Source organism: Danio rerio, chromosome 8 (genome assembly GCF_049306965.1).
Source record: "Danio rerio strain Tuebingen ecotype United States chromosome 8, GRCz12tu, whole genome shotgun sequence".
Lineage (NCBI taxonomy): Eukaryota > Metazoa > Chordata > Actinopteri > Cypriniformes > Danionidae > Danio > Danio rerio.
Genome location: NC_133183.1, coordinates 21,030,124 through 21,056,665, shown reverse-complemented (window position 1 = coordinate 21,056,665; position 26,542 = coordinate 21,030,124). Strand labels below are relative to the sequence as shown.

Here is a 26,542-nt window from a genome sequence, read left to right as displayed (position 1 = left end):
CAGTCTCGCAAGTGCTTCAATGACATTGCTATTTACACTTGGTTTTTGATTTGCATCTTAAATATATCACCTCTGACCAACTGTGATCAGATTTCATGGGAGGGTTTCTAGTTTTGTGGTTGTTGGCACTTATTGTGTCATGCTAGCGTATTTCTGAATGATGATTAAAACTATTGCTTTCAAATATGAAAATAGAGTGAAGGAACAGATCCTGGATGTTCCTTATTTTTTATTTAATTCAGCTTATTTTAACATTCAACGACTGTTAAAAAAAGAGCACTTCCGTGAGGTAGCTTGAACAATCAAGTAGTAAATAACATTAATTTTTCACTTCTTGTAATCCTAAGTTTACATATCTCACAGTTTGCTATGGAACTGTTTTCATCATCAACTTTATAATACCTCCAGACCGCAGGCATACTTGGGTTGTTGCTAGATCAGATATGTTTGTGGACGGAAATTAACAAGATACATTTATATTATTAATCAAATTTCACATTAATTATATTTTATTAATGTCTACCCCAACCCTAAACCCAATCGTCACAGTACTGTAAAAATATTAATTATTTTTAAACAGTGTCACAAAAATTATGCTTTTCTTGATGTGCGTATCCACAGTGTATCCTATCTAGACTTTACCTTATACTTGCGCTGTCCGCTTCAAGCTGCTTCCGTGCTCTACTTTAGTTCATTTAACCAATAGCGCCTCTGCAACAGTGATGTCATGCCGCACATGTTGCTGTTTCAGTATGAAGTCAAGAAAGAGGTCTAACTCTGTGCCACCACATAACTATAGATGTCAAAAAATCATGAAAATATACGAGTCATGATCGATAGGTAACGTCCCATTCAGATCGAGTGTAAAACCTTGTAATTGGGCCCGATTTTTGGATCACGTGATTGAATCTGCACATCCCTATTTTAGACCTGCATTTATGTACTTCTAATTTGTTTTTATATTTATGGTTGCACTCATTTTAGCTTTTCAAGTCTAAAATCAACATTTTTGTTTGCCCATTTGCCATTAAATGTAGATTTTAATTCAAAACTTGATATTTAAATAAAAGTTGGGCTAATTAAAAACTTTGCAAGGGTTTCGTCACATTAGTGTAATTTAGATAACATTTCTTGGCAGTTGTCCATTGCCAGCATTGTATATCACATCCGAAAAAAGGAATTCAGTAGCTTTCTATTGGTCTGCGTGGTAAATTTGCATTCCAACTTTTGTATGGTGTATGGCCAGTCAGCATAATCTTAGTCTGTGTATGGTACATTTTGGCCTTGAAACCCAGCAGATTCTTAAAGAAATCCCTTGAATTTGCTAGTTGTTTCAGTGCAAGTGTAAATACTACTACACCGTGATTTTTAGGTATGGTTTATGTAAATTCAAGTTGACATTAGCTTTTCTTAATCTATTAATTTTTAATTAATAGAATTTTTGGTTATACTTTGCAACAAGGTTGTATTAGTTAATGTTAATTAACACATTTACTAACTTGGAAAAAAAAAAAACGCTGAACAATACATTTATACTATGTTAGTTAACGTTCGTTAATGATTGTTCATGTTAACTCATGGTGCATTAACTATTGTTAACAATTCTGAATTTGGATATTAATAATGCATTAGTAAATCTTTAACTTTAATTAATAAATGTTCATAATTAGCTTATTACGTAAATACATTAACTAATGAAACCTTATTGTAAAGTGTAATAGAATTTTTTGTTTAGTTTAGTACAACTCGTGCAGTTCCATGAATCACTGTTTTAGAGCACTATAATAACAGTTTGCAATATACAAATATAAAACGGCTGCTTATTTTTCCACTTCTGAATATGGTTTGAATGATCAGAGCACAAACATTTTGTTTTACACCCATGTTTAACTCTATACCTCTCACCCCGAGACACATCTTAAAGCCAGATGTCATAATAAACAGATTTACACACTCTGGTTTTGTTTTCTCTCTCTCTCTCTCTCTCTCTCTCTCTCTCTCTCTCTCTCTCTCTCTCTCTTGTCTTTTTCTCACCTCAAGCTGGATCAGTCTATCACTCTTGATCTCACATACACACACCAACACCCAAATCCTCACATTGTTGCTTGCTGTTTTTGGCTGACTCTGCTCTGCAGCTGGTGTGAGAACACAAGTCTCTCAGGTAGACGAGGAGTGTGTGTGTGTGTTTATGAGGAGGATAAAGCCATAGATGACTCACTGAGCCTCTGAGGACCCATTCCCACTTTTCTGTGCTAGAAACACCTGAGGATGTTCGTTTTACGGCCTCTTTTTGTCCCCACAGAGGTGCTTTTACCCAGAACACGACTCTATCTTTCCACTCTTCCGGAAGGTGTTGTTTGCACAGTGCGGCGTCTCTGTTAAATGTTTAACCATCTTTGTGTTTATAGACTTTTCCTTTTGCTCTAATTCTCTCTTTTCTGTCTCTGTCCGATGGGCTCATTCTCCGCTTCAGCGTAATTAACAGTGTACGGCATTCTGTGACCCACTGGATGCAATCATGCATGAGCGAGGGAGAGTCTGAACAAAGTAGCCCTGAAATGAATGTGGGGCTCAAGATGGGAAAGAGAGAAAGAAGGAAGAGGGCAAAGGACAGAGGGCAGGAAGAGAGATGCCAGCCAGTGAGGTAATCCTGAAAGCGGATGAGAAAAACAGGCAAGAGATGGGGCTCTGGAAGAGGGATTGTGGGCGTTTAATGGACGGGCGGGATGGTGGTGGCTTAAAAATGTTTAAATCAAGAATTCAGAGGAACCAATTATTGTATTGAAACCTCTGAGTTCCTGCACAAATGAGCTCACGGAGCAAAACTGAACTCATGCTGGGGAGTACATCTGCTGACTGATTACCTCTCTGTCTTTGGGTGATGACTCTCACCAAAATCTATCCCAGTCGTGTTTATATCCAAAACAACAGTAAGAATACACCAAGAAATTCTGTTTTGGCTTAAAAAAATTACGTGGATAAAATTTGTGACATTGCACATTTTTTATTGGAATTATTATTATTATTATTATTATTATTATTATTATTATTATTATTATTATTATTATTATTATTATTATTATTATTATCATCATCATCATTATTATTATTATTATTATTTGGTCTTCATTCATTTATTTGGATCACTTTATTTTACTGTACAATTGATGCTATTAACAAACCATTAACTAAGACTATTAGCTCCATAAACAATTAGCTTCTTATTAACAGTAAGCTACTAGATTGGTTTAGGTAGTGGGTATAGGATTAGGGTTGGACACTGAAAAACTTTTTAATTTTTAAGCAGCATTTCATCCAATTAATAATGTGTCTTTCATTTCAGTTTATTATTATTTGTTTTATTTTTCAAGTAATATATTTGAAGTTCAAAACATAGTTAAATATAAATGTTTTAGATTTAAGTGATCAACTAAGAAATATTTGTTTTGTCTATTGTAAAATTTTAAGGTTACTCGCACAGTAACGACCTGGCCCACAGCACTATATCCAGGTGCATCATGGGAGTTAATTTATCTGTTATATTAGTTAAAACACATGGGTTGTTTTGTTATAAACTTTGTGTGTTTACGTTTGAGTTGTTTTCTGTTATTTTAGCCCAATATTTCATTTATTTATAAAATCATCACCATCAACGAGGTTAGTCTGTAAAGGAAGCACCCCTATGGTATGGTCTTGTTAAGGGCTGTTCATGTTCAAAGCTCAGAATAACATGGCTGTCTGACAGTGCTATCCCCTACCTGCTTATTCTGCCAGACTGCTGACAACAGAGACACCCAGGGTTGGGCGGTGTATGGGAGACGAGTGTTCTCCTTGCTAATATGCTAACGGACTTAAAAAAATATATTGTTTAAGGCAAATAATTTGTTTCAAGTGGACAAATTTAGATGTGAAACCATTACCCTAATTTGTTTTAATTGGATGAATGAATCTTTTGTGGGAATTGATGTTTTGATTCAAACTAGCTTTTTGTTTAGAACATAAAGATAATTTAAATGAATTGACTTTCTTTAACAAGACGAATATGCTTTCTACCAGGTTATATAAAATTGGTCTCATTGAGGTAGACAATATTAAGGCAAATTATTTCTTCTTGGGTCAAGTGATAAAATTTAGATGTGAACCATTACCCTAAATTGTTTTAATTGAATGATTGAAAGTTTTTTTTTTTTCAGTGTTGAAAAACATCTTTATGAATTCTAATAAACAGTTAATGTCTTAATAATAGGCAAACATGAGCCAATTGTTAATATTGTGAATTGTTACTTAAAATAAAGAGTTTCTGATTTTCTAAAAAAATGGATATCACTGCTGTAATAAAGGATATTTAAATGTTGTTGCAAATTAAATTACATTAATACAGTGCTTTGTGCATCATAAAACAATCAGTACATTTACACACAAAGGACATGCATATATATCTATGTGGTGGTTCTATTTTAAATTCTACATACAATGTACACATTGCTTAATATATTTAAAATTAGATTTATATAAATCTCAAAAACCTCTTTGAATGACTTGAAGTCAAAAAGGTTTTGAAATACACAAGACATGAGGTTGTGTAATGACCCTTTTTCATATTTGAAGTGAACTAGTTTTTCACATTGCAGTAGCTGTATATAAACATATAACAATAAATGGTTTTCCATTATGGTATGGACCTGTGATTCAAATAAACGACGTTCTTGAAAGTCTTCTGTAGATTTGTCCTTTTCTCTCTATCTCTCTATCTCTCTTTGAGTCTGCACATTCAATAAAGCTTTATTGTCACGACTACTGCGATACAGTAGAATGTAGACCTATTCATGACTTTAACTACAGACATAATAATGTACCGGATAGTAGATAGTACTTGCAGATAGTAAATTCGCAATGATTGGAACTTATGGCAGATGAAAGAGAACACTTAATATTGAACCAGAGATAAAAAGATATCACTCTTGTGCTGAAGAGACCAGTTTGTCTCTCTGTGTGTGCGCGTGTGTGTGTGTGTGTGTGTGTGTGTGTGTGTGTGGCAGAGGCCATCTGGAGGCAACAGGTCTAGTGTCAGCGGGCAGTTGCTGTAACACAGTCTGCTGCTCTCTTGGGATGATGTCAGACACACACACTCTCACACACACACATAGACACCATACGAATCAATCTGGCGTTCAGCTGAAACGCCCTGACAAAAAGCCAAAAATCTTTGATGTTGAGTGTCCTCGCTTGTTAAGAGCACTTCTCCGCACTGGGAAAACACGCAGCAATTTTGGGCTTGCGATCGTAAACAGAAGAGAGGGAAAATGGGAAGAGAGGGCTCTCATCTCTTTGATTAGGGATTACAATTCTTGGTTTTGGATGACAATTTGCTAATGTATTTCCAATCAATTGCAGCACATTCACAGTGATGGATTTTGCTCTAGTGGAGAGGAATAATGCTAATCAGATGCTGGAGCCCCCTGTGCATGTGTGTGTGGTGGCATATTTGTATTTGTATGTAAATGTTTTTCACCCTAGTGTGCTCGTAAGGACCTGAATGGATTTGTGTTGGAATCGTTTAGCGAGACAGGAGCCTGACTGCTCACCCCTCTGTCAGGCTTCTGCGTTTCCTCTCCTCTCAAATCCCCCATGTGAATATTCATACCCCCTTTCAAGCCTTTTAATAACTTGTTTTTGTGGTCAGCATCAGAAAAGGCTGGAATTTTTGTGTCAGTTTGAATAGAAGATGAGAGAGAGAGAGACAGATTTTCTGAGAGAAGCTGTGAAGCTTAGCTTAGCTGTTAGCATTGCTAACTCTAATTTCTGCAGGAAAAATCCTGCAAACATTTATTCGGTTTTGTCATTTTGTCAACACATTTTAGTTTTAAAACGCATAAGTTTTGCTACGGTGACACCTTCCATCCACATTATCCCAGAGTTTTCAAGCCCCGAAAATGGAGCGTTCTGGAAATGCTGAAGAGGATGTTTTGATTTTATAACGCTGATACTCTGTCTCACATACCAGCCAACATTTGTCTCTGAAAATCACAAATGTATGGGGGGTGAGATGTCTGAGTAACACTGTTGAGAACCGAGTTAGAAACTGTAACTGTACTATGGAGCAGGTATCGGGTGGCCGCTGCGATCAGATACAAAACCAAAGTTGGCAACCCAAGGGTGTTACAGACTGTACCAACAAGCAATACGAGGACTGGGGAGGGGTGGGGGTGAAATTCCGGAAGATTTCCAGGAGAAATAACAAAACGGGAGGGTGCAGGGAGATGGGTCTGATGGGGAAAATAGAGGCGTGGCTGCTGATTGGGGCTTTTTCTTAATATCAAGTAGCCTACACAAATTCAGACATGCATCCTTTCCTTGTAAGTTCAGACTTCGCAAGTTTATAATGAACTCCCAAGGACACGTCGGGTAAATCTTAAATGTAACGGCAGTGTACTTTTATAACGTCATTCACCCTGGCGTTCATGACATAAAGCAATGTCTCTTTTTTTATATATATTAACAATTTAAACATAACAGACACCAAAAGATATTGAGGCATCATGTAGGCTACATATTTATATGACCGTCATATTCACTGTATGCAAATTTATGACAAAACCGAGCCTAATAACGGCCTCCTTTCATTTTCATTGAAAAATATGAAACATTAGCTCTTGTCAGCATTTGTTCGTTTGGCAGTATGTGCTTAATACCAGGCTATATATGCACACAATAAAGGTCATCAGATGAAATACATGGTGAAATATGTAATAGACGTTTATTTTGCTGAGTATAATAATCAGTAAGCTATAATTTTAGTAATTAAAAATAATTTTAAAAGTATAAAGTATAATAAGTTTATGCAACTTTAGGAAGTAAAGACACGCAATCGGTCAAACGTGCAGAATAAGTGTACGTGGGCAAAAAATTAATAGGTAGCCAAAAATAAACTAATATTTGGGCTTTGTCAAGACACGTTACCTGAGAGCAAGTAGGCTAATAGATTCAAAAACCGACTCATTAAATATAAGGCAGATTCGGGATAGACTGGCTGACGTTCGGCTGCTCTCAGCCGGGCAGGTGTGGTCGGAGCTTCCGCTGTCTGCCTGGAGCAGTTTTCAGCGCATTCCATAATCTCTCTTCAACCTATCTCTGGGAATCATCCACGCACACTCCTTCACACTCATACACTAATAAACTAATAAACTAGGACAATTAGCCTACCCAATTCACCTGTCCTGCATGTCTTTGGAAACATGTTTTTGAAACCCACGCGAACACAGGGAGAACATGCAAACTCCACACAGAAACGCCAACTGACCCAGCCGAGGCTCGAACCAGCAACTTTCTTGCTGTGAGGCAACAGCACTAGGTTCGGTGCCACTGCGTTGCCCGTGGGGAAAATGTGAGTTGGTTAATCATTTTTGTGACACAATAAATACAACAGTGTCAACATCATGAGACTTTTCTCAGAATTTTCTCTATTTTTGCTGAACTTTTCCTTTAACAAGTTTTAAGTGATCTATAAATGCTTCATATTTTGTTCCAGTCCATTATCTTAAAGAGCAGAATTGTTTTCCATCCCTATTCTCTGCACTTACAGACCTTTGGCATAAGAGAGCCTTGTGTCCCGGGCAGGGCCTGGCAATCATGTGACACCCTCTTTCCCTTTGTGCCGCAGGGACATCTCTCTATCTCACACACACACATAATCACAGAAATGCTTGTTTATGCTTTGCTTGCAGCATAACCTTTAAACAATTATCTACTAGCTCAGTATAAATAGCTCAGCATGTCACCCCTGCTTTATTTCAGCCTCTGCCGCCGCCGCTGTCCTAAAAGAAACTTGATACGGCCAGTGTAAACTCGAGAAATGCTCAGGCGGAGACCGTCGTCCCTGAGAATGCTCTGCTCTGTCCTCCTGCCCCCTGTCTGTCATTATTCGGGGATCTGAGAGAGGTTACATGAAGCACAACATTGGGCCGCCACATTAGTGGTTGTCGACATGCGGCTTCTCTTTGCACCAAGGGAGCCGTGAGGGCTGGTATGGAAATACTGAGCAAATTGGCTTGGATGTTTAGACCTCTCCAGATCACGCTAGAAGTATGTTGTGGTAAACAATCTCCAGCACTTTTTTTAATGGCAGGTTTATTGATGAATCTCAGTATGAGGGAGTTTAATTGGATAGCCGCGGGGTCGGTTGCACAAATTCTCCAACACGGGAGAGCTCTGGCTGTGCCAAATGTTAAAGATGGCACTTGGGTTTTTAAGGCCTTTGCTTTTCTTTCTCACGCAGGCTTGTTTAGGGATGATTTCACCTGCTTTGTTTCTCATGCTTGTTTTTGGTACAGAATGTGGTTGACAACAAGCTGGCTTTGAAGCCTGGTGTTCGTTACGGAGGATCAGCTTGGGGCTTGATGAGTCAGATTTTTCTTGCCTTTTAGGAGATACAACACAACGGACAGCTGGGTCAGTTGTTCGTTTTCACAATCACTCTCGCGTTGTCCCCTCTTAGCGTTTCTCACCGGTCCGTCAAAGGTAAACATTAAACGCTGCGATGTTTAGTTCTATAAACAGACTGTGAGCTAAACCTAACAAACGCTTGGAAGTCAGATTTGTCAGCGGACGTCAGACATGCAACACGCAGGCATAATAAACCCCCGCTACTGAACTCAAAAAGCACACAGGCGGGAGATGAAAGAGTAATTACTGTGTTGCGTCAAAGAAAAAACACTGGAATTCCCAACTGCGAGAATTAATCGAGCCGAAAATTGTGATGAAAGCAAAAGATTGTGCTGCAGATTGTATGGCTAGGGACAGTTCGTGGAATGTCTGATGCATATTCCATGTAATGGGAAGTGGAAACTCTGCCTCAAGTCAAGGCTGATTTGATCTGAATCTGGATCTGGATCTGGATTATGGTTTAAGGTGGAGTTGATTTCATTTGGGTTTACACAGACTGCCTTTGAGGTTGAAAATGTATTAATTATTTTTTTAAAGATGTCTCATATGCTCACCAAGCTTGCATTTATTTGATTAAAACCCATAGAAACCTTGATATTGTGCAGTTTTTAAATTCTTTGTCAGCTGTTATTATTTGATTTTACATTAATATTCATTTAAAACAAACCATACCCAAACCTAATAAGTTTAATTGACAAATAATAGGAATAAATGTTTTGTTGGGTTTGACTTATGACCCTCGATGGAAATATGTCTAACATTAGTAACATTGAGATGACCAAAAGGATAAACTAATGGTAAAGGTGGCAAGAGAAACCCAGAACAACAAATTTAGCAAAAGATTTATTGCTCACACAAACCATATATTTACAATATGTAGAAACAATTATTATATGCTAATAAATTTGTAAAACCAAGACAAATAGGAGAGGGAACTGAAAGTTTTACTAGAAAGTTTAAGAAAAAAATATAACAAAATATTCCCATAATCTCCTCCCAATCTTGTAAATAAGAAAATAACTATTTGAAAAGAAAGTCTTCATTAACTAAAAAACAAAAATACAAATTAGCGCACTTCGCTAACTAGAGTCAAAGTCACTTTAAGACAAGTCATTTCACTCAGCGGCCAACTTTGAAACGCCTCTTGGGCAGTATGCTCAGGCATTCTGTCTGAATGGGGAAACATCAAATTCTCCAAAGTTGCTTGCCAACTTGCGATTATATTTTATATTAGGAATAAAATTAAACTACAACTGTCTCTTTAGTTTCATTTCTAAACGTTGAATCACACAAAATCTGCAGAAACTTATGTCTGGTCCGAGCCCCTCACTTAGAGTATTGTCAGTCTATAACGATCGATGATTGGTCCCTGTACTAGAAGGCATCTAGTGTATTTTTAAATCTTTGCTAGTGTCTAAACATCAAACAGCCTGCGGGCAAGGTTTGTATGTCACATGACTTATACAGTTCCAGGTCTTCCGTGTCAATAGGTCATTGCAAGTTTTGAATGGAGCATTAACAGGCTAAAATGTGCGAGACACAGGACATCTGCTTTGAACTTGGATATTACAAATAACAGAACTTTAACAACATATAGTTTCAACAGATCTACCCAAAGTCAGCATTAGTATCAGGATAAAAACAATCGGACACCACAAAACAGACAACACGCCAAACGTCAAGCAGCAGCTGATTTCTTTCCTTTGCCACTTTAGTTTCAAAGGTCTCTGTGCCGATCATGATTGGCAGAGAGAATAGTAGTCATCACAGAGTTGATTATGATTGGCAGTCTAGCCAGCCAATAGTGCTCCAAATGTAGTCGGTACCTAAATGTAATAGTTATAGGTCAGTGAGAAAGAGAGAGAGAGAGAGAGACAGAAAGAACATACACTCACAAAATGCAGTGTAGGGTTGGTAACAGACTGTTATTGCATTTCTAGGTTGGCGTAACTATATCTTAGTACCAATTTCCTTTAGGTTTTTTGTTCACTCAACAAATTTAAGTTCTACTCAAAAGATTTATAGAACTCGTACATTCATTCATTTTCTTTTCGGCTCAATCCCTTCATTAATCAGGGCTCGCCACAGCAGAATGAACCGCCAACTAATCCAGCATATGTTTTACACAGCGGATGCCCTTCCAGCCGCAACACAACACTGGAAAACACCCACACACTCTTGCACACACTCACATGCATACGGCCAATTTAGTTTATTTAATTCACCTATTGCGCATGTCTTTGGACTGTGGGGGAAGTGGAAACCCGCTCGAACCAGCGACCTTCTTGCTGTAAGGCAGTTGTGCTACCCACTGCGCCACCATGCTGCCTTTGTTATAGAACTGTTACAGAAAATTAACAATCCTAGGTTGACAACTAAATATGTTTTGTCACTTACAACATATTTTCTTTTAATTCAGTAAAACTTTTTATTGAACTGATAATTAAGACGCCATAATATTTAGAGAAAGCAACATTTACTGTCTAAAAAATGACATTCTTCATCAATAAACGATAACTCCTGAATCTTTTTGAATGAGTCATTAATTTGGCACTGCTAAACCCTGGAGATGTAAACGTGCCATTTATTAGCTCTTTGTCATCGTCGTCAGAAGCAAAACTGAAAATCATTGATTGCTTTTACAAAACAGCTCAGACTTTAGCTAAGCTCAAGAGAGTAAGAGATGAGAGAAAGAGAAAGTGTTTGTGTCTGTTTGGAGACGAGTCTTCTGCATCAGCAGCAGCAGCGGGTGTGTTGTGGCACTGCCCCATTTGCCTGTCAGATTGAAAGCGGCAGCCTCTGAAAAAGGGAACGGTTGAGCAAGGCCTCAGCATCTCTGCAGGCAGCTGTCGCGTGGAGTCCTTCATTAATATAATAACTCAGCGCTATGTTTCTTCTCAGCTTTTCTCTCCTCTCACCCTCAAATGAGCCGTTAAAAACTGAGAAGTGTTCAGACTTTAACCTGGAGGAGCTTTACGCAATGCGTTGCTGACCTTTTAAGTTTGCACCTATTCTGAGCGCTTTCAATTCATTCTATTTCTTTAGGCTCATTCTTTCATTCTTTGTGTTTTTTTTCCTATTCTTGTGCTATATCATAAGAACAAAGTGGAAAATGTAAAGTAGGGCTATATGGATTTAGGAATATATCACAATATTTTTAGTTTTTTATTATTTTTATATATATATATATAGTTTACTATATATATATATATATTTATATATATATATATATATATATATATATATATATATATATATATATATATATATATATATATATATATATATTTATATATATATTTTTATAATTCTACTTCTGTACACACTGCTAATCAAGCTTTTCAGGATCATATAAAATAACCAAGCAGATGTGCTGAAGAAGATTGAAGATAAAACTTGCAGGACAAAAGTTCAAAACCTTGAAAATTGGCACCCTTTACACAGTGATACTGGTAAATATCTGAATTATTTCCAGAACGACTTTACTGGTCATTTAAAAAAAGCGCTGATAACACAGGGAAAGACGTTCCAGAAATTTTTCTGGAAAAGACGATTCACTCCAAAATACTGGTAAATTTTGACATTATTAGCCAGAAATGGCCTCTAAACTGCTGCGCTTGTATTAGTAAACATAGAAGGGCTCAGGCTTTTGTTGATTTAGACACTTTTATTTAAAGCTTTAGCATTCATGCAGCTGCTTTGTCTCAAAAACATCCAAAGGCAGAAGCGCAAACTGCAGCTAAACGTTTTCACAATTGACAACATTACAAATTCTAAAAATGGATTAGTATTGTGAACAACTTTGATGAAAACATATGGAGGTTCTAATCATGAACATACTCTTTCCGGCAATTTTCCTTCTGCATTCACGCAGAGCAGCATTCTGGCAAATTATTGGTAATGTTACAACTTCTTTTTTAGGAAAATTGGTAAAAACAAATTAACCATTTTTTTTTCTAAAAAGGCCCATTTATATACAATCCCTTTTCTGGAAAATCACACTGTATGTGTGAAAGGGGCTAATGTGTTGATCGCACATTGTAATGCTTTCATTCATACTGGACTCTAGAGGGTGGCGTTGTGCACAAACTCCACATATAGATTACTAAAAAAAGAGACATCTGCTATCACTGCTGCAGAGCAAAGACAATAAAGATGATAGAAACGATTAAAAGAAGTACATCAAACATGAATGCAATAAGCAAATCATTGTGTAATAACCAAATCTCGATTATTTCTCTTCATGCCATTCTGGGTTTTAATTAGCATAAACTACATTTCTAAAGCAATGCTAATTGACCAAGGCTTTATCACTGTATATCACAAATCAGGGGTTCTCAAACTCAATCTTGTAGCTTCAGTGTTCTGCAGATTTAGCTCCAACTTGTCTCAACACAGCTGTAAGGGTAGCTGCTCCCCATATGGCACACTATACACTATGCACTAATACACTATGTACTTATGCACTTACACACTCAACAGCATAGTATATGAATGTAGTGTCGTCCCAAGTGGAGCACTAATGTTTTTTTACTAAATGGTAAATCAAACCGTTTCCCTAATGAAGTTTGACAGTTGCTAAATTAGTGAAGCAAAAGACCAAACTATCAAATAATACCTGCCTTGAGTATAACCGCATTCACCATCAGGAGGCATAATCATCACTTTCATCGGAGAATACTGCTTTCACAATCCAAAATAAATAAAGTAATCTAACATCAGGGCCCGAAAGCTCAGGGGCCTCATGTACGAAGACTTGCGTGGAAATCTTACTAAAACATTGCGTACGCACAAAGCTGTAAATGTGCGTACGCAGAAAAAAATTCAGATGTATGAAACACTGCGTACGCCGAATCTCACGCATATTCTTTTGTACATCCGAATGAACGTGAAACTGAGCGCAACATGCACGAGCACAAAACCCCTCCCTGCCTCCTCCCCCGTATGAATATGCTAATGACTATGCTAATGGCAAAACCCAACGAAAAAGCAATGGCAAAAGCAAGCAAAAAGAGAAACTTTGAACAGAATGTGAATTGGAGGTGCTGCTTTCGGAGGTAGATCGGAGAAAAGCGGTGTTATTTGCAAGTTTGTTTTTCGGAATTAACAACAAAAGAAAAAAAAATAGAGTGGGAGATGTGATCATGTTTTGACACGTTCGAGCATGAACTCGGCTCGAATCCAGCGTCAGATGAACTCTATCTTCTTTTTTTCCCCCCGCTACATATCATATTTTGCCAACTATTTATCACGAGAAAGACTAGTAGGAATCATTAATAAGTTTGTGCATCATATTTTATTTGCACATTTATTGAATGGAAATGTTTCTGATTCACGCATGCAAATTCATCTTCAGATAGTGTCTTTATAGGAATGTGCGTGCAGTAGATAGCTCAGATTACATTGGGAAAACAGGCGACTGCTGCAAATTGTGCTTTAATGTTTAGCTGGTCAACTGTATGGTATGGAAATCTTACATACCTACTAGATGAACCCGTCTCATACAGCTGCCATTGCAAGGATCAGACACTTTGTAGAGAAGAATTTAACACAACTGCCTCTAGGAGTCGCCAATGGAAATAAAACAGACACGCACAAAAAATGTGCGTACGCCTGCCAAAAGCTGCCGTGAACCTGCGCACATTCCCACGTTCAGTTCATTGTTAGTAAATCCAAACGTGAGCGATTCTGAGCGTGAAACCTTGTGTACGCAATGTTTTTGTGCGTACGCAGCGTTGATACATGAGGCCCCTGATCTTTACGCTTCCTAAGCAAAGCTGTGACTATTGAGTGCATGAAGTGTCCAGCATTCCACACTTCATTTTACCGGCTGAATGAGTGTATCATCCAGGTAATTAAAGTGCATTTATTATTTGTATAATTTTCAGTGTGAATGCACTACTTACAATATTTTCACTATTTTTACTAGTAAATGGTGTAGAATAGTGCATAAGTATGCAAATTGGGATGCACCTGATATTTCTAGAAAACCTAGTAAGAGCTTGATTAGCTAGCCCAGGTGGATCTGATTGGAGTTGGAGATAAAATCTGCCGAACACCGGTCCTCCAGGACAGAGATAGCATGATTTCTTCAACATTCTGTGATTTACTAAACCACCTCTGGTCACAAAAAAGATTGATCTCAAACATCCGACTGTGGATCACAAATGTAAAACTGTATTGCACATGTGCTAGTGTAATAAATCATTGCACAGACTAATTGTGGGTATTATCATTCACATTTTTACCTGTATTAACTGTAGTATATAACCCATTTCTTATGCAAAGCTTGAGCTCAAACTCATGTGACCCTGCAGGTATGTGTGTGTGTGTGTGTATTTGTGCATGCTGGTCTCTGGAGTCTTTGTGAGGCACATTTGCAGGCCGCTCTCATATTTTAACAGGTTAATTAGAGGATATGTGTTAATGATCCGAGGTTTTGATTAGACAAGCCCCTCTGCGTTTGTACCCTGTAGGGGCTGCATGCTTATGACAGATTGCAATTGTGGATTATTTCTGTTGACATTATAATTGTGGTTATTACATTTGATTAATAAAAATTTCTTTTTAAAGAAGTGTGATGTTGTTAGTTGAACAAATATATCATCCTGGGACATTAATTGGATAATGTTTAATCACTTTTTAGAGATTATCAGCATACAATTCAGTTTCAGAATGTTCTAATCAGCTTTGTTCATGAATGCAACAGGAATTATTGCTTTATGTACTAGATGTACTAGTGTAAAATTATTTAATAAATTACTTGTATAATATGTAGAAGGTTCAATATGTCATAGGCACAAAAATGTCAAATTAAAACATTGTAATACAGTGTCATAAACATATGTATATTTATTATATAATATTATACATCTTTATAATAAATATTTTAATTATATGTTCGTTTTCTTTTTATCATTGGGAATAGTCATGTTAATTAACAGCTTAATGTAATTTCCACATTTTATTTTAACAATTAGTTAAAGTCATATGTAGGGTACCTCCATGCCTTATTATTTATGTAGGAAGTGCACTATAAAACAAGCTAAGTACAGAGTTCATGAATGAATTTATTGCTCTTTTTGTTCGTCAGTAAATCAAGATCATATTAAAAGTGCATAAATGGTTGACTTCACGTTGGCCCACTTAGCAATGGGGAAAAACAGAAGATTCTGAATAAATTATACACAAAGTAATGAGCAGCGTGACAATATCAGAACACTCCCGTCCCATTATAATCACAGCAGCTGTCACTTCAGGTTTGCATATTTTACGTGACGTTAAAAACAGAGGTTTAGCATTAAAAAGACTACCAATTGCCAGTATTCTAGGTTAAGCCTCTGACTTATCCGTTTATAATGAGTTCTTGGCATGGGTGTTATGAACTTGAAACTATATCACAATATTTTCTGGTATCTATTATTGTGATTTTTAAAGATATGATGATTAATCAATTGAATTATCTTAGAGATGAAAAAAGTCCTGTATCTTTAGGGACATTACATATTATAAACTGATCAAATGAAAATAATACATTTTCCCTTTTTGTTGTTGTTGCGAGCACAAATGTAATGTAATATCTATTTCATTCTTACTGGATGCTAGCTAGAGAGTCGCTTGCACAAACCTCACATATGAGTAGAAGAAGATAGAAGAAGATAGAAATGCCTAAACTGATCAAACATGAAGACAACAACAGACAGAGCAATTGCAGCAGGGCTGTATGCAGCTTATCTGTTTTTCAAGCCAAGCCATGGAGTTTTTATAAGAATAAAATAAATAGCAAAGTGCCTGAGTGTGGAGCCTAAAGCCTGGTTTATACTTCTGCGTCGAGTGATCGGTGTGACCCATGGCGCATGCAACGCGTGTAGCTGTGCATGTAAACTTCTGCGCGCTGTTTCGGTTGTTCTGCAATAACACTACCGAAACGCTAGTTGGCAGTGAGGTGTTAATGTTCCTCTGTGTCAAGTTTCTTTGCTGGTGTTTTGTTTTTTCTGAACACTTCCTGAATGTACAAGTGGCTCAAACTCACCCATTTTGAGGCTGGAACTGGCGGATTTGCAACAGCTTTAACTATGAGGTAAGCACAAAACAAAACTTTTCATCCGGAGCTCCTTCATGGGACTCCACACTTGTAAACAATCATCTGGCTCGCACTGCTCTCGGTCCTGCCCAGACTCGTCAGCGCTACCAAGCCGACCAATCACAGAGCTTGCGCTATGCGTCGTTTTAACGTGTAGTTACATTTTTTGAAAGGTGCACGTCAGCGGCTCTGACGACCATGGCGTAGAGCTATGCGACGAAGCATAGGCTGCGCCATAGCATACACGTGCGCTTGACGCAGAAGTATAAATCAGGCTTAAAGGTTAATGTTCAAAATAAAAAGCAACGGCACACAATAGATGTAATATTTTCCATATTAGAAGGAGTTTTTGTTCTAACCAACACCTCAGGTACCATTGCTTTATTTGGTATTAAATGCTCACAATGTGTTTGAATGCCATTTAACATGACATTTATTGCCATACTACTGAAAGCAGCAGCAGATAGTTCATCTTGGATCCTAAAAATAAAATAAACCATTTGAAATTGAACTTTAGAACTGCAACACATATCAGTGATTCATTTAAAAATGTTAAAGAGGTTTAATATCTATTAATTCGATTATAAACCTTACCATTTTGTTGGAATGCAGTAAGTGCACTATTCTGTGTTCTCTTTTGAATGGCTTTATTTCATTTATTTCTGTTGTGTTTTGTCTGGTGCAAACAGCTAAATTGCTTATTACTCATGTGGAACTTTGAAACTGTCTCATTTAGGAGTCTGCTACTGTCCACCGGAGATCGCATTTCCGTCACGCATAATTTCAGAGCCTTCATGACTGAATAAATCAAATACACGGTTTTCCACCAAGGCTACCGGGGTGCTGAATTATATTTGGTTAAACTTACATTGGGCGGGTTAAATGACCAAAACAAAGACGTTCTGGCAAGTAATGCACATTTTCAAAGCAGAATAGCTGACTTTAGCATTGTTTTTTAGATAAACAAGAATGTTTACTTAGCATGTTTCATGATGCTTTAGAGGCATCAAAAATGTACTTACAGCACCTTTAATTGTGCCTCCTTCTGCCGACGGTGGAATGATGGATGCAGGACTTGCCTTGGTGTGATTCTGGGCACTGGAGCTCAGTGTTCATTCTGGCCTGGATCTCTGAGTTCGTAATGAAGCAGCAGGGTTTCTCGCCTGTCGCTGCGAGGGTCTTATCAGCCGTACCTTGCTGCTGCTTGACAGCCCGTGTGGCTTATGAGATCCCTGCGGAGACCCCCTTGACCCACTTAGACAACTTGCAGTAAGTACGAGCGAGTAGGGTGGTGATATCGCTTGAATCTAGAGTGCTTTTCCAGAATAAAGTGGACAGCAGTGCTGGCGCCTGCACAAGGAGAAAGATGTTTTAGCCGAAGACCGAACCACGCTAGATTAGAGTTGAAATATTGCTGTGATTACAGGGAGGGGTCTCGTTTTCCAGACTGACATGTGAATGAAGACATGAGGCTGTTGTGTATTCAGGTCTGTTCCCTTGCTAAACCTTTCTGATTAATTCTTTCCAAGTCGAATCCTGAGAGAGTCACCTTTCTCCTTAATCACTCTCTCCTTCTTTCTCTCTTAAATGGTGCAGGTCTATAAAAACAGTCGCTTTTTCTTGTGCCGTTTTGGCTGAGCAAAAGATAGAAGTGTCACCATCCATTTCTGTTTGACAGACTAAAATTAAACACACTCTGTGCAAGTACGAGAGTGCAAATCTTTAAAATACACTACCATTTAAAAATTTGGAGTGGGCGAGATTTTTTTTTTTTTTAAAGAAGATGATCGTTAACCAGGGCTGCGTATTTTTATGCAATAAAAAGTAATATTGCAGAATTATTGCAGTTTCAAATGTATGAGTTAATTAACTTTTTTCAGTTCTTCTTAACTACTTTAACCCTTGTGAAAGAAGCTTGTTTGTGAAGAGAGCACAGTAAGAAAGCATGCTTACAATGCATTAGCCATATAGGAACTGTTTTGGATTCCCTAAACAGCCTTTTGGTGAACACTTTTTAGTTTTTAGTGTGAAGAACGTTTTGATTTCAATCATTTAAAGAAATGTATTCACTTTGACCTTTTTTGGAAAGGTTCTGCGGTTATTAAAGATTCTGCAAGGAACCATTGATGCCAATAAGGAACATTTATTTTTTAAAGGATTGCGTATAGAACTTTCTTTGTTATGGTTGTCAGATTTTGCTGAAAAAAAAGACCTTGTTTCTTGATGAGGACCCAGCTCTCCAGGGATACCTTGGCCTCCAGCTGAGCTGACCTGAAGCCTTTTCCCTGCATTGCATTACCATGCTCATTAATGATAGTGATTAGGACCATGAACAGCGGCTAAATCTTGACACTCGCAATCAGAGACTGGAACGGGACTGTAATTTCCTTAGTCACGCTCTATCTGATATCAGCCGTGTTCGATAGCCATGTCTCATATTAGGCATGTCTGGCAACCAGGCCCACACAGAAAATCTCTAGATTTCCACAGAACTGGATCTTCCTTGATAGTCACTTGAATTTAATATTTTGTATAAATGAAGTTTATTTATAAACTAATTTCGAGAGAATCACATGCTTATGATTGCTTGCAGCTGGTCCCGCATTATCTAATTTATGATTCACCAATCAGACAATTCCTAAGCCACTATAAATACCCTTAGTTCCATACTGAAGAATCCCCCCTTCCACCCCTACTCCTCCTTTTTAGATGGGTGGAACGGTGACCCAGTGGTTAGCACTGTTGCCTCACAGCAAGAATGTCTCTGGTTCTAGTCCTTACCAAGCCAGTCGACGTTTCTGTACGAAGTTTATACATTCTTCCAGTGCTCACGTTTTGTGCTGGGTTTCCCCCGGGTTTCCCAGTTTTTTCCCACTGTCCGAAAACATGCAACTTAAGTTAATTGACTAATTCACATCAGCATCATAGACATGCTCCTAGTAAATGTGCATCTCTTAAGAGCAATCTCTATCTGTTCATAAGCTACAACAGCAGGAAAGTTCTCAAGATCTACCTAAGCTCAAACTCCCCTCTCACCTTGCAAACGAAGGGGAGCCCTGGGCTCAAGGATCTTAGGAGCTCAGGGCTTTCTGCTGGGACAGCATGCCAAGCAAGCTTTATAATCAATCATCAGCTAAGTATGAACTCTTGAATTTTGATTTCAGCTACCATTAAATGTTGCATAAAGGGACTAAGCCGAAGGAAATGAATGAATGAATGAATGAATGAATAATTGCATACTGGGATGATTTTCACTTGTGCTTACTGTCAGTATTCCTTTTGAGATTCCTTTTAGCATTTATACCCAAGCAATAAACATTGGTTATAAGCGTGAGTGAACGTTGTTTGCAGTCCTTAATAGGATAGTTCATCCAAAATTGAAACTTAAAGACATTCTTTAAAAGTCACTTGAATTTAATATTTTATATCATTTTGATTTCTGCTACCATTTAAAAGTTTGGTATTCTGAGGATTTTTCTCCCTTATAAAAGCCCACAGATGCCAATAACTTGATAACTCTGATATAGTCTCGCTTAGCTGTTCCTAAAGTAGGTCATGAGCACACTTTCCAGCACATCTACGTGCTAAAGTGTTTAAACGCGTTTAAGAACTAAGATCTGGTTGTGCTGAAAAATGAAGATTGATCCCAACAATTAAGCAGCATTTGCTAGAGAAGTCATGCTGATGCATTGCACTTTGCAAAGTTAATAATGGCTGTCTTGTTTTATACATCCAATAAAAGCAGCAGGTGTAACAGCCCTAATATTAAACGACGGCGAAACCTGAAGAGTCCCAACAAACGCTTTGAATAATAATCTCTCTGCTCAATATGCAGCCACAAAGAGGCTTAAATATATAGCGAATGTTTATTTACCACACTGAGAGAAGAAATCATGCTAAAAAATGCAGATATGTAAAGTTAGTCCAAGAACGCAGGAGGAATACAGATATGCAACAATGTGTTGGCTGCAGTAAATGGGGTTGTGTATTTCAATACAACCGGAACACACAAATAGCCATGTTATTTCAGGACGACTCGTCTGTTTATTTTTTTTCCTGCTTATAATAGCATGAGGGAAATCGCTCTGGGCTCAATTGGGCCAATCACGTGTTTTGAAAAGTGTATTTGAACAGTAATGACACTGCTTTTTATAGAGGACAACATTATCCGCTGGCCATTACCGAAGCGCCTTAATATAGCCAGATAGAGTGACCCTGCTGAAACAGCCCTGGAAGACGTAATGCTGTCAGGACATGATACAGTGAGGCTGTGTAACTCCAGGGCAGGAGGATTTTCGGCTCTCTTAGGGGGCCGGGCGTACGGGAATGATGCGCAGGTTAACAGTGGTCCATCTTCTAGAAAAGTCCTAGTGTAGCTTGCGCATCTCTCCAGTGACCTGATTACCGCCAATTAAGTACATTGCATCAGCGCAGCCATCCGGGGTGCCCAGAGAGGACCCTGGGTTAGATGTTTAAATGTGCTGCGTGTGCTGATTTACAAAGACACTGGTTGGAGAACTCTGGAGCTCTCTTCTGGGAATGAAGGACAAGGCCATGAATAAATCTCTTGATGTGTGCGCATGTCCTCTTTCAAGGGTTTTCAGTTGTTGAGTGACTCTGTTAGACCTTGAGTCCTATATAGAGAGGAATAAGTCATGCAGCCCTACAAAGTAAGGTTTTGAATTAGCATTTTTGCTTAGACTTTAGATGACCTGTTTTTTACTCCGTTAAATGCCCACGGTGCTGTGGTATATATATAAATGCATCGGTCAAAAAAAATGCTGATTCTGATAGCTTTTTTCTTAGTTTTGAGGCAGATGAACGCAAAATAAAAAAAAAATCTTGAAAGTAGTGCTGCACGATTAATTGTATCACAATCGCGATGTCAGGCTAGTGCAGTTATTTGATGGAGAAATGCTGCGATTTATATAAATAAATAACTCATACTTTCTGGGAACAGTACACAGCAAATTCATCTGAGTTAAATTCTCGGTGTTGAAGCATTTCAGAGTAAAGTGTTGATGTTAAAGAGTTAGATTTTGATAAATGAATATAATAAGAGTTAGAATTGATTTTATTCAGTGCGAAATAAAGGAGTTAAGTTTTCAACACTTGGTGGTGTTATTTCCAACATCCGGGAATTCATGCAGCCCCAGTCACTGAAGAATTTTCCAGACGCCATTTTCCATCTGAGGTTTAGAACAGCAACGGGTGAGTCAAACTACCTAAATGTTGGTATTTTATTGACTTTCTTTAAGGAAATACAGTTGTAAACATATTGTTAAGTTAATAACTTTAGAATGGAGTGACAATTTTAAACTTCTGCGGTTCATTCACGGTCGTTTGTGTATCTAACGTAGCTTAACTGCATTACTATCACTTCTTTTCAAGAATGTTTTTATATATGCTCACGCATACATAGTGCATAAAAACATCAAATGTACATGTTCAATACATTTCTTTTACGCTTAATGCCATTTTGTGCGTTGTTACCCATTTGTAAAATAAAATCGACACTTCTCCTTTAATTCGAAGCAAACTAGCGAGGGAATCCCCGGAGCAGCCTAGCCTACTCTGCCCGGATGCTAACGGCAACACAGGACGGTTTCCATAAGCTCTGGAGAGTTTCTAAAACATATCTGGTGAGTAAATGAACATATGCTTACTTGTAAAAGGCTTCCTGACTAAAACATATGATTGTTTGTTATTCGTGTACGTTAATTTGGTTATTTTAAACACCGCGGCCCTTTTAAACTGGTTCATTCGTGGCCGTCCATATACCGTTAGTTCATAGACTCGCGTGATAACGTACGCTTGAATTATATTAAGCGTTGACAACCATTAAAGTCGGAATGTTAACATTAATGTCTTTAAATGACCGCGTTTGCACTTTCTCAGACATTTAAGGTTACAGAAGTATCCTGGAAGTTGCGGGACTAACGTTAACGTTATCCCGCAAATGCACAGAGACTCCCAGATGCCCAAGTAGATGCCCGCGAATGAATGATAATCTCCCGGAAATCGCGCGTCTCCCGCCCGGTCATTAAACACTTTGCACACCCCTCTCCACCGCATCCCTCCCAGTTCTTCGGGTACGTCGCGCGCAAGTCACCCCCACCGCTCTTTAGGTACGTCGCGCGCAACTCATCCCATTGCTCTTCAGGTTCTCATCTCTCCCGCTACCTCCCGCAAATCAACTCTGTATCCCCCGAAAATGACTTTTCCCAACTCAGGATGTCTGACGTTAGTAAGTTAGGCTATTTATGTAGTCAGGAACATCTTAGTCAAGCTTTTTCTCCCGCATGATATTGTGCTTAAAACTATAGGCCAAACTTAGCATGTACTGTACACAACGTTTCCGTTTCATTAAAGACAATTCAGTGCGTTGTAAACAGCCACCTGTCTGTAAAATTAATCAACTGATTCATATTTGAGCAGCCTAATGATGATACAGGTTTGATTTGTAGATTTATTATCAATAATCAACATCTGAATCAAAAGATATCTGAAAAAGTGTGAGGCATACTTTGTGATGTTCATCTCTCCTTTTTATCTGAAGGTTATGCATATGTGTTTGATACTAATTTTTTGTTGTTTTTTTAACAGCCAAAGTTCTCTATACAATAACACAAGACCCTGTGACGGTGGCTGATTAGAGACGGATGGTACATTTCCAGAGTTGGTGAAATGACCAAGCACACCTTCTTGGTCATATGTGGTGATAATAATGAAGGTATGTTTGATAAAGTTCTGTATTTGTTTCACAATAAGCTGAGAGGGTATTAGAGCATTAGAGAATAACAAATGACATGAAGGTGATAAGTTTTGTATTGTGGGTGAACTGTTACTTAAATAATGTTTTGCTCTTTACTTTGCACTTTTCCTCTTCTGCTTATCCTAATATTTTAGATTATATTTGGACCTGAAACATCTGCTAGACTCCAGGAAAGGTGGCGTCAATACTGGACCTGAAAGGGCCTAACAAGTTGAATCTGGTATAGAAACATGCACGCGCGCACACACACGCACGCACACGCTTACAGAAAACTGTTTATGAAGTTTATAAATATTTTTTACACTGTGGCCAATATTTTGGGGAAGTCAGCATCACTAAATGATATAAAAGATTTTAAGCTCCTCTAAAATTTGCTCCAAGTGTTGTGTTAAATTCAGGATTGTGGACAGACAGCTGCCTGTTTTTCCAGTTCTAGTCATAGTGGTTAACCTAATTGTTTTTGGAGATCCAACAGTGATATATGTGTTTTTTCTACTTTTCCATATCCTGTCACCTCAACCAGCTGGGAGAGTCAAGTTGTGGATCATCATGAAGATTTTCAAAAGGTGAGTTTAGATTTCTTGAATGTTTTATTTACTTTAAATGTTCTTTTAAATATATCATAGAATTTGACTGCAATTTGTTTTTAAACATTTTTCTTAGTCATGCTGGAGTCTTGAAGAGTTCTTAGAAGAGCATCACCCTATATCCGTGCATCAGGAACCACCAGACGAGTGATCAGCAGCTGCTACATCGTCATGGATAAAAAGGTCATCCTGTGGCTGGGAAGCACATCTTTCACAGGACATGCTTGATGAGATTTCCTAGCTCCAGTTTGTTTTCACACAAGTTTACAGCTTTTATACCTTCATCTAAACTGTTGTGTTTGATATGGAGGACCAAGGAAACACCCGAAGTGAAAGATTTGCACGTCAAGATGTTTAAAATGTAATTTCACAAGAAAACTATGAGTTCAGAAATAAACTATGAGTGACGCTATATTGAACTTTCAAATTGCTCTGATAACACATCAAGTTTGGACCAAAGGACTGAAACAGCCTTTTTGAGCACTGGTCATACATATTTTGTTGATACTGTCTGTACTAATAAAACATTTAAAGCATATTTGACATTGTTGCATTTTAAAAACTGAATGAATTGTTGAAGTGGTGAATATTTTCAAATAAAATGTTTTTTCTTTTGTAATTTACAGTCTATTTGACCTTTTTACCATATTTACACTCAAAAGAGTTGAATAAAATAACAATATATTACACCAGGCGGTGTTAAATATAGTTACATTTTTTAACTCTGCCCAGAGTTAAAATTAACCCTTACTTCGGTGTCAATGTGCCAACCCTTTTGAAAGTGTTGATTTAACTCTGCTTTGAGTGGACCCCATGAGACACTTTCAAAGTGTTGAAATTAACACCCATAGAGTTGTTTTGGGTCCCCATATTTTGCTGTGTATATAACTCGATTAGTCCTCTGTTCTGGTCTGTTAGCAGCAATGTGCATGCTCTGTCACAGTGGAAGGTGAATTTTTCCACAGTGTGAAACGTGACTGATCTTGTTTTACAGTTACGACCTACACAATTTGCGCAACAAACTTCATAACTGTCAAATGGTTTTTGCCTAAATACACAATTCAGATTTAGGTGGTACTTTTCTAATGACGTGTGAACAGTTTATTCATTTTATTTTATTTTTTGCACAATGACAAAGTTTGTTATTGTTTCTCTAAGTTTATTTTTTTCACATCTAAACACCACAGAGTAACATTTAAAATATTTTTTAATTTTTTTATTGTGGATATCTACAAATACAGCAAAAACAGGCAATAAAAAAAATCAGAAGATAATTGAAATTCATATTATAAAAAAACACACAATAGAAACAAATGGAAGACATTCACAAGACACCAAAAAACAGATTCAAAATAACTTCCAATCGATAGAGCTTTTACATTTTAACAGCTTTAAGAGTCTTCATTAAAATAACGTGTAAACAGAGTTGTTTGATATCAAGTCCTGCCTTTGAAACGCAGCTTGTTGCTTGCTGACCTGTCGCAGTCGCAGATGGTGAAATCCAGATGGAGAGCACTCTGGCGCTCCTCACCTGAACAGGTACATAACACTAGTGGTTTCTGCCTTAACATCAGCAAATGTGAAGCTTGCTGCTCTACGTATACTTTTTGCTGCACTCGCAAAGGCATCTTTGCTAATTAATGATTTACAGATTAATGCGATCAGTTAAACGATTTAAAATGTGATTTAAGTCACGTTAAACTGTATTCTTTCGAACTATTTTTATGATATTTAATGCAATACGTAATATTTGTAATATATTAATGTAATATGTGTGTGCATTCTCTTTAAAAACTCATCCAGTTGAATCACAATACCATTTGTAATCGCATATGGCAACATTGACCTCAATAATCGCAATATGAAAATTTTCTCATGCAGCCCTGCTAATAAGGTTTTCGAAAAGTCAAATCACAATATGTAAACCTCTTCAGTGCACAACTGGTTATATATTTTAAATATATATGCAAAAAATAAAATAAATACAAACTGCTAGTACTAACATGAGTGAAGTAGATATATACTTAGGTTAAGATTATAAGTTTGAATTGGGTTTGCAGGTGAGAATTGGATTATGGTTTGAAGGATATATTTGCTAAGTTCAGTCTAGACTTTATAACACAGTTTTTTTTTTTGTTGTTGTTTGTTTTTTGTTATTTCTGTTTCATTATTATATACAGTTAATATGCGGTAATTAATTAAGAAATCAGATGAGTAAGCAAAGGTAAACAAGACCTGTGAGGTAGAAAGCTATATCTGTATTCGCAGAGGAATTGTACATTCAGAAAACAGTGCACAGCTGACTGGGGAAAAAAAAAAAAAAAACATGCTTCCCTCGTGTTGTTTAAAGGGATGCTTTACTTAGAAATCACATTCCAAGACTCTTGTAGACAGTGTTGGGCACGTTCTTTTAATATAGTAATTAGTTATAGTTACTAGTTACTCCTCACAAATAGTAACTGAGTTACATAATTATAAAAGTAACTAATTACCAGGGAAAGTAACTATTGTGTTACTTAATAAAAATCTAATTTATCAACTAACAATAAAATAAATATAAACCATTGTTCACTAATTTACACCATTTTAATGTAGTTGTGGGACAATGTGAGAGGCAACCAACAAATTCAACAGATCATTATAAATATTATCATA

The 26,542-nt window shown here is 37.4% G+C and overlaps 1 protein-coding gene and 1 long non-coding RNA gene across 13 annotated transcripts in view; both read left to right on the top strand.

Annotated features, from left to right (window-relative positions):
- The window catches only part of sema6bb (sema domain, transmembrane domain (TM), and cytoplasmic domain, (semaphorin) 6Bb), a 286,338-nt gene that overhangs the window by 29,951 nt on the left and 229,845 nt on the right, over positions 1 to 26,542 (top strand). The window lies entirely within an intron of this gene.
- On the top strand, positions 21,191 to 26,193 carry LOC137496338 (uncharacterized). 2 transcript variants are annotated; one of them, XR_012384233.1, is made up of 6 exons: positions 21,191 to 21,736; positions 22,061 to 22,167; positions 23,132 to 23,258; positions 23,435 to 23,520; positions 23,824 to 23,866; positions 23,964 to 26,193. It is a non-coding gene; the product is annotated as an uncharacterized lncRNA (long non-coding RNA). The 2 variants fall into 2 exon arrangements; XR_012384234.1 differs by lacking the exon at positions 21,191 to 21,736 and having other exon boundaries at positions 22,060 to 23,258.